This window comes from Tenrec ecaudatus, chromosome 7 (assembly GCF_050624435.1).
Source record: "Tenrec ecaudatus isolate mTenEca1 chromosome 7, mTenEca1.hap1, whole genome shotgun sequence".
NCBI classification, from domain to species: Eukaryota; Metazoa; Chordata; class Mammalia; order Afrosoricida; family Tenrecidae; genus Tenrec; species Tenrec ecaudatus.
Genome location: NC_134536.1, coordinates 25,681,672 through 25,694,672, shown reverse-complemented (window position 1 = coordinate 25,694,672; position 13,001 = coordinate 25,681,672). Strand labels below are relative to the sequence as shown.

At 44.1% G+C, this 13,001-nt stretch overlaps 1 protein-coding gene across 4 annotated transcripts in view; it reads right to left on the bottom strand.

Moving 5' to 3' along the window:
• Positions 1–13,001, bottom strand: part of HIVEP2 (HIVEP zinc finger 2) — a 221,223-nt gene that overhangs the window by 100,472 nt on the left and 107,750 nt on the right. For all 4 annotated transcript variants that reach the window (XM_075554451.1, XM_075554455.1, XM_075554454.1 and 1 more), the window contains one exon: positions 2,239–2,351. The gene's annotated coding sequence lies outside the window, so the exon portion shown is untranslated. The remainder of the gene's footprint in view (positions 1–2,238; positions 2,352–13,001) is intronic.

Below are 13,001 nucleotides of genomic sequence, written 5' to 3'. Positions count from 1 at the left end.
CTGCCAGGTGTTTAGTCCTCACAAACCCATCTGAATTAAATACACCTTCATCTCCCTCTCCCGGAGGAAAAACAATGAGTAGTCATAACTATACCAACTGTCAATATCATAAACCAGGTACTAATAAATAATTGTGAGGTATAGGGGGAAGAGAGTAATAAACAGTACCTCCAAAACAACAAAAATGTTTACAAATATTTTTAAAGTAATGATAATAGAGGATTATATTTTTTGTTTTTAACTTTTACTACTTACCTAATTCAAAAAATCATAATTATTCTTAAACGTATTCTTAAACATCCCATGGCTGGCTTACCCAGAAGCCTGGAAGCCACACAGTGCAATACACAAGGAGAAAGCTAGCTGTACTCCACGTTCAGGTCATGTCCATTCTTAGGAGGCCCTTACAGAACAGTGTCCTAAGCACAATTTAAACTAGTTTCCACCTACTGAAGTTTAACTTAGCCTTGCTGGCTACTCTGGGAAGCACTGTAAAAGCCAACCATGGGGGTAAATGGAAAATCAAACGTGGCAGACACAAGCATTTAAGTTAGTGGTTGAGAGTGTTCGTTTTCATCTTCTAGCATCTATTATAACCACTGAAGAAATTAAGACTTTGCTTTTGAAACCGTTTTAGCATCTCTCTTCCTGATGGGTTTTTCCAGCTGACTACCTGACATTCGTTAATTATCCCAAAATTTCCCAAATGGCACCACGTGCACAGAACAATGGACATTATCGGTCACAGATAAATGCTGGGACTTGAACCATGCAGGTAGAATGAACAGATCCCCTGTATGCTTCCATAGTTGGTCTATCTCCATTCACGGTATATTTCAAAGCTACATTAAAAATCAAATTCCAAAGCAGTTGTCTTAAAAGAAGTGTTTTGTATGAAGTTGAGGGGACGTGTCGGCATTGCATAAACGATGCGACAGTTCACTGACTGGAAACACACGTCTTGTCTTAAAACGCCCACCGGTAAAGCCAACCCCGCCCTATGGATCGGAAAGCTGCTCCCCAGATGTACACACACGTACTTCCCTTATCCATTGTCATCCACCAGGTTTCATCACACTCTCATTTACTTAGAAATGGGAGAGGAAAGAACAAGCAATGAATAAAATTAGGAATTTCAGAAACTTGAATCTTTCACCTCTCTGCTGTGGTTCGGTGCCCCTCAGTGGGCTCTTGGTCACCGTGAACCCACAGCCAACAAAACACAACACTGCCCAGTCCTGAGCCACCCCCACAGTAGTTGTGTGAGCCCACTGTTGCAGCCACTTGCCAATCAATCCGCCCCCCTGGAGCGCCTTTCTCTTTTTCACTGTCTACTTCACTAAGCAGGTACCCCATTCCAGGGGCTGGTCTCTCCTAACTAACTGCCCAAAGATGTCCCCTGAGGGGACATCTCGCCCATCCTTGCTTCCAAGGGGCAATCTGGTTGTATTTCAGCCTAAACTAGGGACAGTAAAGTGTTCCACACTTTCCGTAACTATGTAAAGGGTTAATTAAAAGCATGAGTTTGGCTGGATTGGAGGGAAAAAAATTACCAAGCCTTAAACTCAGTATCATTTAGATTTCTAATGCCAAGAAATCTGTCTGACAGAGCAGGCTTTAGCTACACTGACATTTTACCAGTAGCCAAAGTCCTTTTCCCACTAAGTTCTGTCTTGGCAGAACCAGTAATTTGCTCAAAGCCTGAACTCCTCCTGGTTAAGAGTTCTCTAACTCAGGAGCCAGAAACCAAGTGTAATGGGGGAGTTGAATTGAGCAAGTCCTTATGATTTCTATTCTCACCACAGAAACCAAGCATACTGCAAAATGAGAATGATTTAACACAAGGAGACTTGCTAATTTATCCAAAATGTCCACGATACCATACATGGTACAATACTGTACAATTCCACATATCAATCTCGGAGAAAAATCTGATCTGACCGTATCACCTCAAGATTGCAACAAGCAATCCATCGTTAAAAGAGTAAATAAAAGGATCTGGTTTCAAACTGTAAATGACAAAATTTTCCAGTGTTCAGCTAAAATCAGGCTATTTCCAGAAATGTGGTGAAGACTTACAAACATTCTCATTTAAATAATCCTCCAGTTATCTACCATGGGTTTTGAGGACCTCAAACCACTACTGTCAAAAGTTCACATACAGCTTAATATTGGGCTCGAGACGGCGTCCCAATAATTTTTAAACGAAACCAAGTAGAGGCACTTGGATCCACTTACCTAGAGAATGAACGTTAAAGAACTGGTAAAAGTATATTCCAACCAAATCAATCCGCTTAATTTTTCAAGTAGATCTGATTACTGTCGTTTTTTATAAAGTCCAAAGACTCCACCTAAGGAGGAAAAAACAAAGAACAAGGTTTAAATCAGAGCAGCATGATATGCTTTCCACACCACTGACACAGAAATAACATCAAAACCATTGTGGATCTCTTCCTAGATCACTATGCTATTTAAAACGGTAAAGTGACAAACGCATCAGGTAGCTAGATTAAGATTTCCAGTTGAGGGTAAACTAAATGGTCAAACCACAGAGAACACAGTAAGCCCATCAATGGGGGGAAGGAAGAGATTTGCGAGACAAGACAGGAGTCAAGGCCGTATAACGTCAGGTATTTAAAATGAAGGGCTTTCTTATGTAACTGGATGTTTTGGAATTCTACTTGATTTTTATTAATTTAATGCTATAATAAAATTTTGTTGGCCAATAGTTCTTTAAAGCTGTTCAATCCTAGCTACATTCCATCAAAAGGTCTTAGAGATATAGTTCACTAGGATGAGTTTCCAAATTACCCTAAGCATGTTATACTTTGCGCACATGTTAGAATTTATACACAATTTCTGTTTATTCTATTCATTTTTCCAGTGAGAAACACATTTTCTGAAGCCCAAATAGTAAATGATCTGAGCGCCAAGAGGATTAAGAAAAGGCAAGCCATAATTCATTTGGAGAGTCTAAAATAAAGAGAAGAGAACGAGAGAGAGAGAGAGAGAGAGAGAGAGAGAGAGAGAGAGAGAGAGAGAGAGAGAGAGATGCTTGGAGATTGAGCAGAAGAGTAAGAGAGAAAACTGAACAGTTCCTGGCTACTCTCAAATCTGGTCTTCCCAGCATAGATTCAGTACTACAATACCATGTACAACCACATTCAACAACCTACTCCAAAGCATGAGAAGGTATCAAAAAGTTCATAGGAAAATTATATATTCTTTTAAATCCCACTTTCCTTGAATGTTTTTGAAGCCCCCTCATAAATGCTTTTTAAAATACAAACACATACAATTTGGGATACCTTACAATTTGGATGCCATTCTCCCAACTATTATACACATTAGCAAAATTAATTGAAAATCATTCATCTCAGTATCAAAACTGAAGGCAGAAATCAACCTGCTTTCTACTGTACACACATGGGTTTGCCGTGAATCGGGACAAACTCACTGACGATTGAAAGCAACAATGACCAAGTACGGGAGAGAAGGTACATGCTGAGAAAGGAAAACAAAAGCCAGTTGCTAACAGTGGAGCAGACAAGGAGCAATGATTATGTAGCAAGTACAAATCTGCAGTCCGCATTGGGGACTTCTAATAAAATCTGTGTCTATTATTGCTATTCACGAAAGAGTGATCTAGGAAACTCATTTGGATATGGTCTCAAAAGACTTCTTCATTAACAGAAATAAATAGTCTTAATTATTATTCTAGGGTTCTTGCCATAAATATAGCAAGACAACTGTCAATTGGCTTGGTGATTTTAAATTGCACTGGATTCAGGAGACGAGCATGTAAATGATGAATGACAAAAAGGTGAAATTACACACGTGTTTCACCTGTGAACAACTACAGATGGTTTTGCATTTTCCAAGGCATTGCAGGCAGGCGGGACAATGGTTCCTGGTAGCTAGATTCATAATATCATCTCTGAATACTTGCCAGGATGGATTTGTACAGAAGCTAATAGACTTCAATAATCTGTTTCTGTTAGTCGCCTTCAAGTAAGGGCTAGGATGATTCCCCTCCTGGTGCACAACGAACTCCAGCATGGGCTAAAGTTCAGAATCTCTGTTTGTTTTTTACAAAATTAGTGCGATATAGGCCTGTAGAAAAGCCCCACCCGGCATCCTTATTTTCTACCCTAGTTCATTTGTTAAACGCAGGTCTGTTTCCTTACATCGTGTACACCTGGCCTTAGATCAGACATGAATTTCCTGAGCGTGGCTAGGCATTAAGCTAACATCTCAAAGTAGGTTTTCTCTCTATAAGGCAGCAAGCCTGTTCTATTTTCAGTCTTCCTATCCACGTAGGTCAGATTTTTAAATAAAATTGCCGGCATTCATGGCGTGCCTACTAAGTAGTGGTATACGAGGACCCCATATCTAATTTCAAAAGCAGTAAATAAGAAATATGTTGCCCCCTCCCATGAATGATTCCATGAAGTGACTGCTCCTAATTAACATAGAAGATGCAAGGCTGTTACTTCTGTGACAGGCAAGTCTCACGTTCACAAACCCCACTGCAGTACTCCCTTAGAAATGGACAGCTGAGCTATGAGCTTAGTTTCCACCAACTGCTGCACAACACATTTGTGTAGCATAGAAAGTAATTTTATAACCCAATTAAGGCAGTTGAATATATATCTCCATAGTGGCAGTTTTTCTGTAGTGCTTGCCTTCCCACCCATTCCTACTGCCATTAAGCCAATTCAGATTCATAGTGACCCTACTAATGGTTTCTGAGAGTGTGATTTTTTTCATAAGAGCAGACCGCCCCATCTTTCTTCCAGGGAGAGGCCGGTGCGCTGAAAACACCGGTGAAGCAGTTAGCAGCCCAACACCTTACCACATCGCCACCAGGACTCCGTACCGCACTAGAATTAAACCAAAGGCAACGCCATAAACCTCAAGGGTATTTTGACTCCATCAGAAATACTGAGTCCATGAGAACTTTCTGCTGCACTTAAGGAACGCTATGGCAGTCCGGGAGAGAGATGAGGCCGTGGGCTCCCGTGAGGATTTATAACCCCGGAAGCCCACAGGGGCCGTTCTACTCTGTTCTACAGGGTTGCTATGAGTCAGAACTGACTCAAACACACTGAGTGAATGAGTAGTATAGTGGGTTCTGTGCTGAGCTGTTGGAATTCACGGGGCTGTCTGCAGGAGAATGGTGATACAATGCGCACCCTTAAAGAGCCCTAGCCTTGGAAGCCCTAGAGAGCAGGTCTAGTCTGCCCTATTGGGTCACTGTGAATTGATACTTGTTTTTGCTTTGTACTTGACTTCCATGTCCATACAATGGAGTAATGTATCACTAGTTAATATTTGATTGCGGTTGTCAGTAATTGGCTTATTTCTGTTTCTGTGTATAATAAATCAGATGTACCTAAAATGTGGACATGGAGCAGTTTTTTCCAGTTGACTGGTCAACCTCATGGAAGACACAGGGACCATGATCTGCCCTGCCCATCCCGTTCCCCCTCCCGGGGAGCACTTTATGTAGTTGAATGCCTGACCTTCCACTCACGCCTCTCCCTCCACTCAGCCAATGTCTGTCTGTAGTTCTGCTATGTTCGATTTGGTTTCCAAAGACAGGAGAAAATGCAAAATGCAAATAACTCAAAATTATCATTAAATATTATAGGCTTAAATTTGATTGAGAATAGCCTATATATTGTTGAGATTAGTCTACATCATTAAATCCATATGTTCTCTTCCTTAGTATGTGGAGCCTAGCTACTCTCAAGGAAGATATATATCTTTTATACATGGCACATGAACAATTAAGGGAAGTGAAGAACAAATGACATGAATATCTGTATGAAAGGAGACAAACAGGGGAAGAAGCCATTTTCCATTCAGACTTAGAAAGTGTAATACAGTTTAAAAAATATATAGTACAGTTAATTATGGTCTTTTGAGGATAATCTTTATGCTCCCACACAATGAATGGGTGGGACTATGCAAATACGGTATATAGACCCTGCATTGGTTAAGGTTGTGTGTCAAGATCGCCAGGCGATGATCACTGATCTTTAGGAACATCCTTGTTATTAAAGATGGTGGGACAGTAGTTTAGAAAAGGTGGGTACTTGCTGCATGTTTCACTTCTGCTTCACAGGAACCAGCTTTTGGCTGATCCTTGTTGTAAAAATGAGTCGTTCTATTGGTGGCAGTGTACAAGGAGCCCCAAAAGGTCTCTAACCCAGTCCCAGGTCACTGTACCCACTCAAACGCCTAGATGGCTTTGGGTCTGCACCTGAGGACTACAACAGAAGAGTGCAGACCCTTCCTCAAGCCTTGTCTTGAGTAACTAACTGAGCCTCAGTTTCCAATGGTCCCAGATGGGACCTTTCATCACTGAATCCCCCGCCCGGGGTGAAGGAAGACCCTCCTGATGGCATAATTTCGTTGCTACTTCATCACTGTAATCTTGCTACTGTTATGAATCAGGCCACCCCTGTGAAAGGGTCATTTGACCCCCAAAGGGGTGGCAACCCACAGGCTGAGAACCGCTGGCATAATGGGCTTTGCCTTGGGCTGCTGACCACACACGCAGCAGCGTGAATGGGGAGAAAGAAGAGGCTTTCTGCTCCCCTAAAATTATAGCCTCAAAGGGGGAGATTCCACTCTCTGCTACTGGGTCTGAGTTGGAAGGACAAGAGCACAATGAGAGTCTCATTCTGAGTGGGGTGGGGAGGATGAACTTGGTTGGCGCTCTTGAACATGTACCCAGCATGCGTTCCTGTGGACCACTCAACTCTCCTGCCTGCGGCCTCAGAACATTGCTCTCAGTCGGTCACAACGACATTCATCCCACGCCTTAGTTGCCATCTAAACATCTCCCTCCAGCAATTGTGTCGGGCGGGTGAGCATCTCAGACTGCCGATCTATTAGAACAAAGTGTTCTTGTATCAAGGGAGGGTATGAGCCAAGGCCGGAAGTCCATCCATTACCATAGTGTATTGCCATAGAAATATATGTACAAAGGCCACTACCTCTATTTTTGTGGATTAATGTATTTATATATATATATACACACCTATGCTTATACCTGTATCCATTGCTTTGCTTCCTAGGTCCTTCTTCTGTTTCCTTTTACCTTCCTCCTGCCCCACCATCTCTTTCCCCCTATTTCCTCCTCTTAGAATTTCCTCTTAACTAGTTTGCTGACTTCCTCTTACCTAGTTTGTATAAGCAAATGTGGTGAAGAATGTGGAGGATGCCTGGCTGTTAAAAGATACAGCATCGGGGGTCTTAAAGGCTTGAAGGTAAACAAACGGCCATTGAGCAGAAAAGCAGCAAGCCCTCATGGAAGAAGCACAGCTCGGTGCCATCACGAGGAGTCATCAGGACCAGGTAATAGAGGCAGCAGAAGACACATAAACAAAAAACAAACCATACTGTGGAGAACTGCGGGGGGGGGGGGGGTGCGTCGGAGCAGAGACCCAAAGTCCATCTGTAGACAATGGAACAATTCCCCCACAGAAGGGTCACAGGGAAGGGATGGTTCAACCAGGATGCAGTAAAGCATCGATGAAACACTATATTCCCCTGGTTCCTCGAGGCCTCCTCACCCCCCACTACCAGGACCTCAGTACTGCTTCTCAATTCAGACTAGATCGGAACATGTACACAGGTATAGCTAAGAGATGGGAGCTCACGACACACAGAATCCAAGAACAGGTGTGGGAATAGTGATACCAGAAGGGTAGGGATAAAGGAAGGGAGGGGAGGGGAGGGGGAGGGAGAGAGGAGGAACGGATCATCATGATCAACACATAACCATGCGTCCCTCTCCAGGGAGAAAGAACAACAGAAAACACGGGGGAAGGGAGATAGCGGTCGGGGTAAGATATGTAAATAATAATTTATAATCTACCAAGGGGGCATGGGGGGGAATGTTAGGGAAGAGGGAAAAATGAACAGCTGATACCAAGGGCTCAATAGAAAGTACATATGTACAAACATGCCTGATGCAATCAATGTATGGATTATAACAAGAGATGTAAGAGTGCCCAACAAAATCATTTTTTAAAAAATCTCCCTCCTGCTGGGTTGTTCGTTCCCCTTCTTCTAAGCGTCATCGTCACGTTTCTGGCATCAGTCAGACCCACACAGGGAAGATGGGTCAACAGGTCTGACAAGGCTTCTCGGATGGTCCTTTGTTTCACGCCAGCAAGATTACACGGATGCCCGTGAAGAAGGGTCTCCCTGGATTACGTATCTGCCATGACTTGCGTAAGGGGGCAGTCGCTGAAGGAATATCCTGTGTTTGCATAAGCAACACATTAGCTGCTTCCTCTGGAAGGTTCCACTGGTTATTTACAGGGGGTTGACGGGTAGTTTCCCTTCTCAGAATAAACAAATCTCACTGCAAATTTTATCTCGTCCACTGTTGCTCTTCCCCCCAAGTGAACCTGTTGAGCAACTGGGTCTGGAGTCATCCTGTGTGACGGTTCCTTAGGGAGCCATGTGTCCTATACCAGCCCAACTTCCTCGTCCCTTACACAGTGTTCAGAATGACGATACTGCTACTAAGCCAGTCGTTTTCACGACCCATTTGAGTAAGGGTTCCTGGGGCAGTTGATGATTCTGAGAGCGGGCAAGTGACCAGAGGTGGAAATTTAGACAGAGCATGTGTGGACTACGTGACAGTAGCTCAGGGTTACATTTCTCAGAACCCCTTGCTAGAGAGCAAAGGTGGAGATCTGAACGGACCTTGCAGGCAGTCCATGAAAATATCTTGGGCCTACATCTCCCAAAGTCCCGAGTTACCCCTTTTGGAAATTCCCAGTCCGTAAAAGTTAGGGACAAATGTGCTTCACGCAATGGATGGATATATGGATTGTGATCAGAACCGTAAGAGCCCCCAATAAAATGATTGAAAATGAAAAAACAAAAGTAGACCCTCCTACATGTGACCTTTTAAAAACCCCCAGTCTGCCTGCGGGAGATCACACACACTGAGGCCAGTGACTGGCTGGGAAGGATTTCTTCCTCCTAGGAGTTTCTTAATAAAATTCTCTTGAGATGCGCTATGGCTTCCAAGAGTAAATCTCTCTTTGGAAAACAAGAACCTGAATTCCCACAGCAATATCTAATCTACAAATGGAAGCTACGGCGCTGCGCGATGCCCTCTGGTTGCCATAGTTTCTGCATTTCGCCTGTGTCTCCCACGATATTCCCCACGACCAGCGGCTGCAGAGGTGCTTCCTGTTGTTCCAACAAGACTGTTCCTTTGGGGTAGGGCCTGCGCCCAGCGGTCAGTCCCAACCAGCCTGGCCCTGCTTCAGGGAGACAATCGGCCCTACATTCTTTTTCCCTGCCATTGTAGCTATTCCTGATAACAGAAACCATGGAATTATAGGCCTCACACCCTTTCCTTATCACTGTGTTTCCATGTACATCCAACCCGCCAATTCTTGAAGAGTGACATCTACCACTCCAAATCCTCATGAATACCTTTTGCCTCGGGAGGCCACAAAACTGCTGCTTCAACCATCTATGTGTTTTCTCCCACCCAGAAATCTTAGGTTTCTTCTTTACCCTTTGAGCTGCTTTGCCCAATACCTGGTGTTTAGAAAGGCCACACTAAATGATTCACCATGCTGCAGACAGTCGCAGGGCTGTGTCATGTTAACCAGAAGCCTGAGCGACAGACCTCTCCGCTTTCCTGAAGAATGAAGCACAGAAACTGTGGCAAATTATTAAGCTAAGCCGTGTTTCCTGAAAGACTGCAAGATGCCCACAAATTCTCTTTCCCAGAGTTCAAAATAGCATGCTGAGTGGGTGTAAGCACTTCAAGTGCAAAGGGGGAAGAAAAAAAGAGAGGAGAGAGAGAGAGAGTTCACTACGGAAAAGGAAATCATGCGCTGGCTTCTCGGTCTGCGAACCAGAAGTGGCCATTTAAAGAGACGACGATGATTTGGAGCCAATGGTGATCCTCATCCAGCCACTTTCACTCTGGCGCAACCAGGTGCCGAAATCACACCCTACAACGCAACGCGGAATGTTCCTGGGGTTTCGACGCCTCCAAAGGCACGAGACTCCCTTCAACGATGCTTCTGAAATGGGAACGTGCGCATGACCCTCAAGAGGAGCTTGCTAAAATGTAGATTCGTGACTGTTTTCTCAGGGCCCAGGATTCTGAATGTCTTAACAAGTCACGAGTGCTGATGGGCTGGTCTAAGGTCCACTTTTGGGGAAGCAAGTCACCAGACAGAAGACTCAACCAATTAAACCGTTTGCTAGTGCCCACCACAGGGCTAGTTTTTATAGGCATTCATAACTAGCACCCTGAACTGATATATAAAATATATTTTTTTATAACAAGCTATTGAGTGCCAAATGCCCAGATGTGTGATCTCGGTCCTAACGATAACAGAAGTCGAGAACAGGAAGACTCCAGTCGATGTTGCGGTAGTTAGTCATAAATCCATTCCCAGAGTAGGTAGGATCAGAGCAGACCCTAGGTTAGGAAAGGTTTAGAGAAGAAATGTTATCCTTCTGTGGCCTTGCCTCGATTCCCACACACAGGGACCCCATGTGAAAGAGAAGAACTGATGGGTTTTCTTGGCTGGCGTCCCAGCTGAAGCTGTTTGTCAGTCTTTCTCCGGTGGAGCCCCTGGGTGGGTATGAACTGCCGTCCTTTCCGTTAGGAAACCAGGACTCCACTATGACACCACCAGGGCTCCTCGAGAAAGGAATCAGATTGACCCACTCCTATGAGTCAATCCCCACTCACAGCTACCCTACAGGATAAAGTAGAATTGCGCTCCAGGGTCACCTCGTCCTCCCATGGAGCACCTGCTGAGTTCAAGCTGCCTGCCTTTTGGTTAGCTCCTGGGCACTTCCATCACTGCACCATCACCGCTCCTCAGAGAACAAACACCAAAACCAAGGCAAACTCCCTGCCGTCTAGTGGGCTCATAGTGGCTCCACATTGATCTTTAGAGGCAGAAGATCTTCACAAGAACAGCTAGCCTCATCTTTCTCTCAAGGAGCAGCTGAAAGGCTTGAACTGCCCACCTTGAGATTCACAGTCCAAAGCTTACCCAGCAGCACTGCCAGAGCTCCTTAGGAAGGAATAGGTCAAAAGAAAAGCAATTGTGTCAGGGAGGATGACCCAGAGCTCCAATAAGAGAAAACCAGAGTGCGCCTGCTTTTTGGTGGTAAGTATTATCACTTGACACTGTTAATAAAAATGTGCTGAGTTGAAGGGAGCTTCTAACCTTGCTTAAAACGTGTCGCTATTATTGCTAGGTGCCCTGAGCTCTGACTCAGAGCAGCCGTATGGACAACAGAATGAAGCAACAGGCCGGCCCCATCCTCCCACTCTGCAATGTATGAACCCGCCCTCGGCTCAAGGACGGTCTTCCTGTCTGTCACTAACTCTCCACCAAGGGGGATGCTCGTTCTCCAGGGACTGGTCTTTGCTGATAACTAGTCCAAAGTCCGTGGAAACAAGTCTTCTCAACCTTTCTAAGGTACATTCTGGCTATTACATTTTGCAACTCAGATGTGCTTACTTTTCTAGCAGTCCATGATATGTTCATCACCAACACCATGCTTTAAAGACATCATTTCTTCACTGGTCTGCCTTCTTCTTTGTCCAGCTTTCTTCTGTATGCGAGAGGCAAGTGAAAATACCTTGCCTTGGGTCGGGGCACCGTGGGTCTTAAAGGTTCCCTTTCACACTTAGAGTGGGTCTTTTGCAACAGATTTTCCCAATGCAATCAGTCCTTCGACTTCTTAACTGCTGCGCCCATGGCACTGCCAGGCGATTCAAGTATATAAAATCCTTGACCAGCTCAATCTTTGTTATTTATCGTGGTGTTGCTTATTGGCCCAGTTGTGTTTCTGGTTTCTTTAGGTTAAAGTTTAATCCATACTGATCTTCATCAGGAAATGCTGCTCACCCACTTGGCTGTCAGCAGTCAAGTATCAGCTGCTTACGGCAATATGTAAACACCGACACAGACCATTCCCTAGTTTTATACCACACAGTCTGCCCGGTTCTGTTCAGATGGCTGACTCTTGGTCTTTGTACAGGTTCCACCTGAGCACCACTTAAGTTCCCCTTCTTCACAATATTTTCCATCCTTTGCAATGATCCACCCAGTCAAATGTCTTTACATAGTCAATACAGATAAACATCATCTCGGTATCACCTGCTTTAGTCAAGGTCCATCTGACATAAGAGAAATAGTCATGGAAAATTATAGTCCTGGTGATCTGTTTCCATTAAGATTACAACCACGAAAAATCTATGGAGTGGTTCCACTCTGTAACCTATGACTTTACCAAGTGTGGAAATCAACTAGATGAGGAACGAAAAGTAACAATGCCATTGTAGAACAGTAAAGAAGTGGGCAGTCTGGTCTTATTTGTCTTATTCTTGTGCAAATCTTATCCACTGACAATAGCAACAGTGGTATGAGTGACGTTCTGAGCTTAAGCCTGGAGCACACAAGCCCTTACTGATGAACAACTTTAACAACATGAACATCATCATGTTCCACTGTGAGAGTAGAATAATCTTTGGTTAGTATAAGCCATCCTGGTGGCACTCTCTGTTGTTGGTGTTTACTGTTAACCCCCAGTGCAGTGGTTGAAACCCACCACCAGCCACAAATCCTAAGGCAGATGAAGTGGCCTGCTCCCAGACAGATTTGCTGTTTCAGAAACTTTATCTCCGGGCCACTCACTGCGGGTTACAATCAGCTAGATGGCAGTGGGTCTTGATGTTTGTTAGAATGTTTGGGTTTTACTTTTCATACAAAAATAAGCACTGATTTCTCCTATAAAGTACTTTTCAGTGGCACGTACCCACAAAACACCCTCGGCCCCAGCACTGTTCTTCCCTTTCCTCCCACGCTCGTTGACAATGGGAAGGAAACCCATCCGGAAACAGAAGGAAAATTGTTAATGATTATAACTGTGCTTATTTTTCCTTTAAATCTCCTTGAGAATGCTTTTTCTGTCAAGCC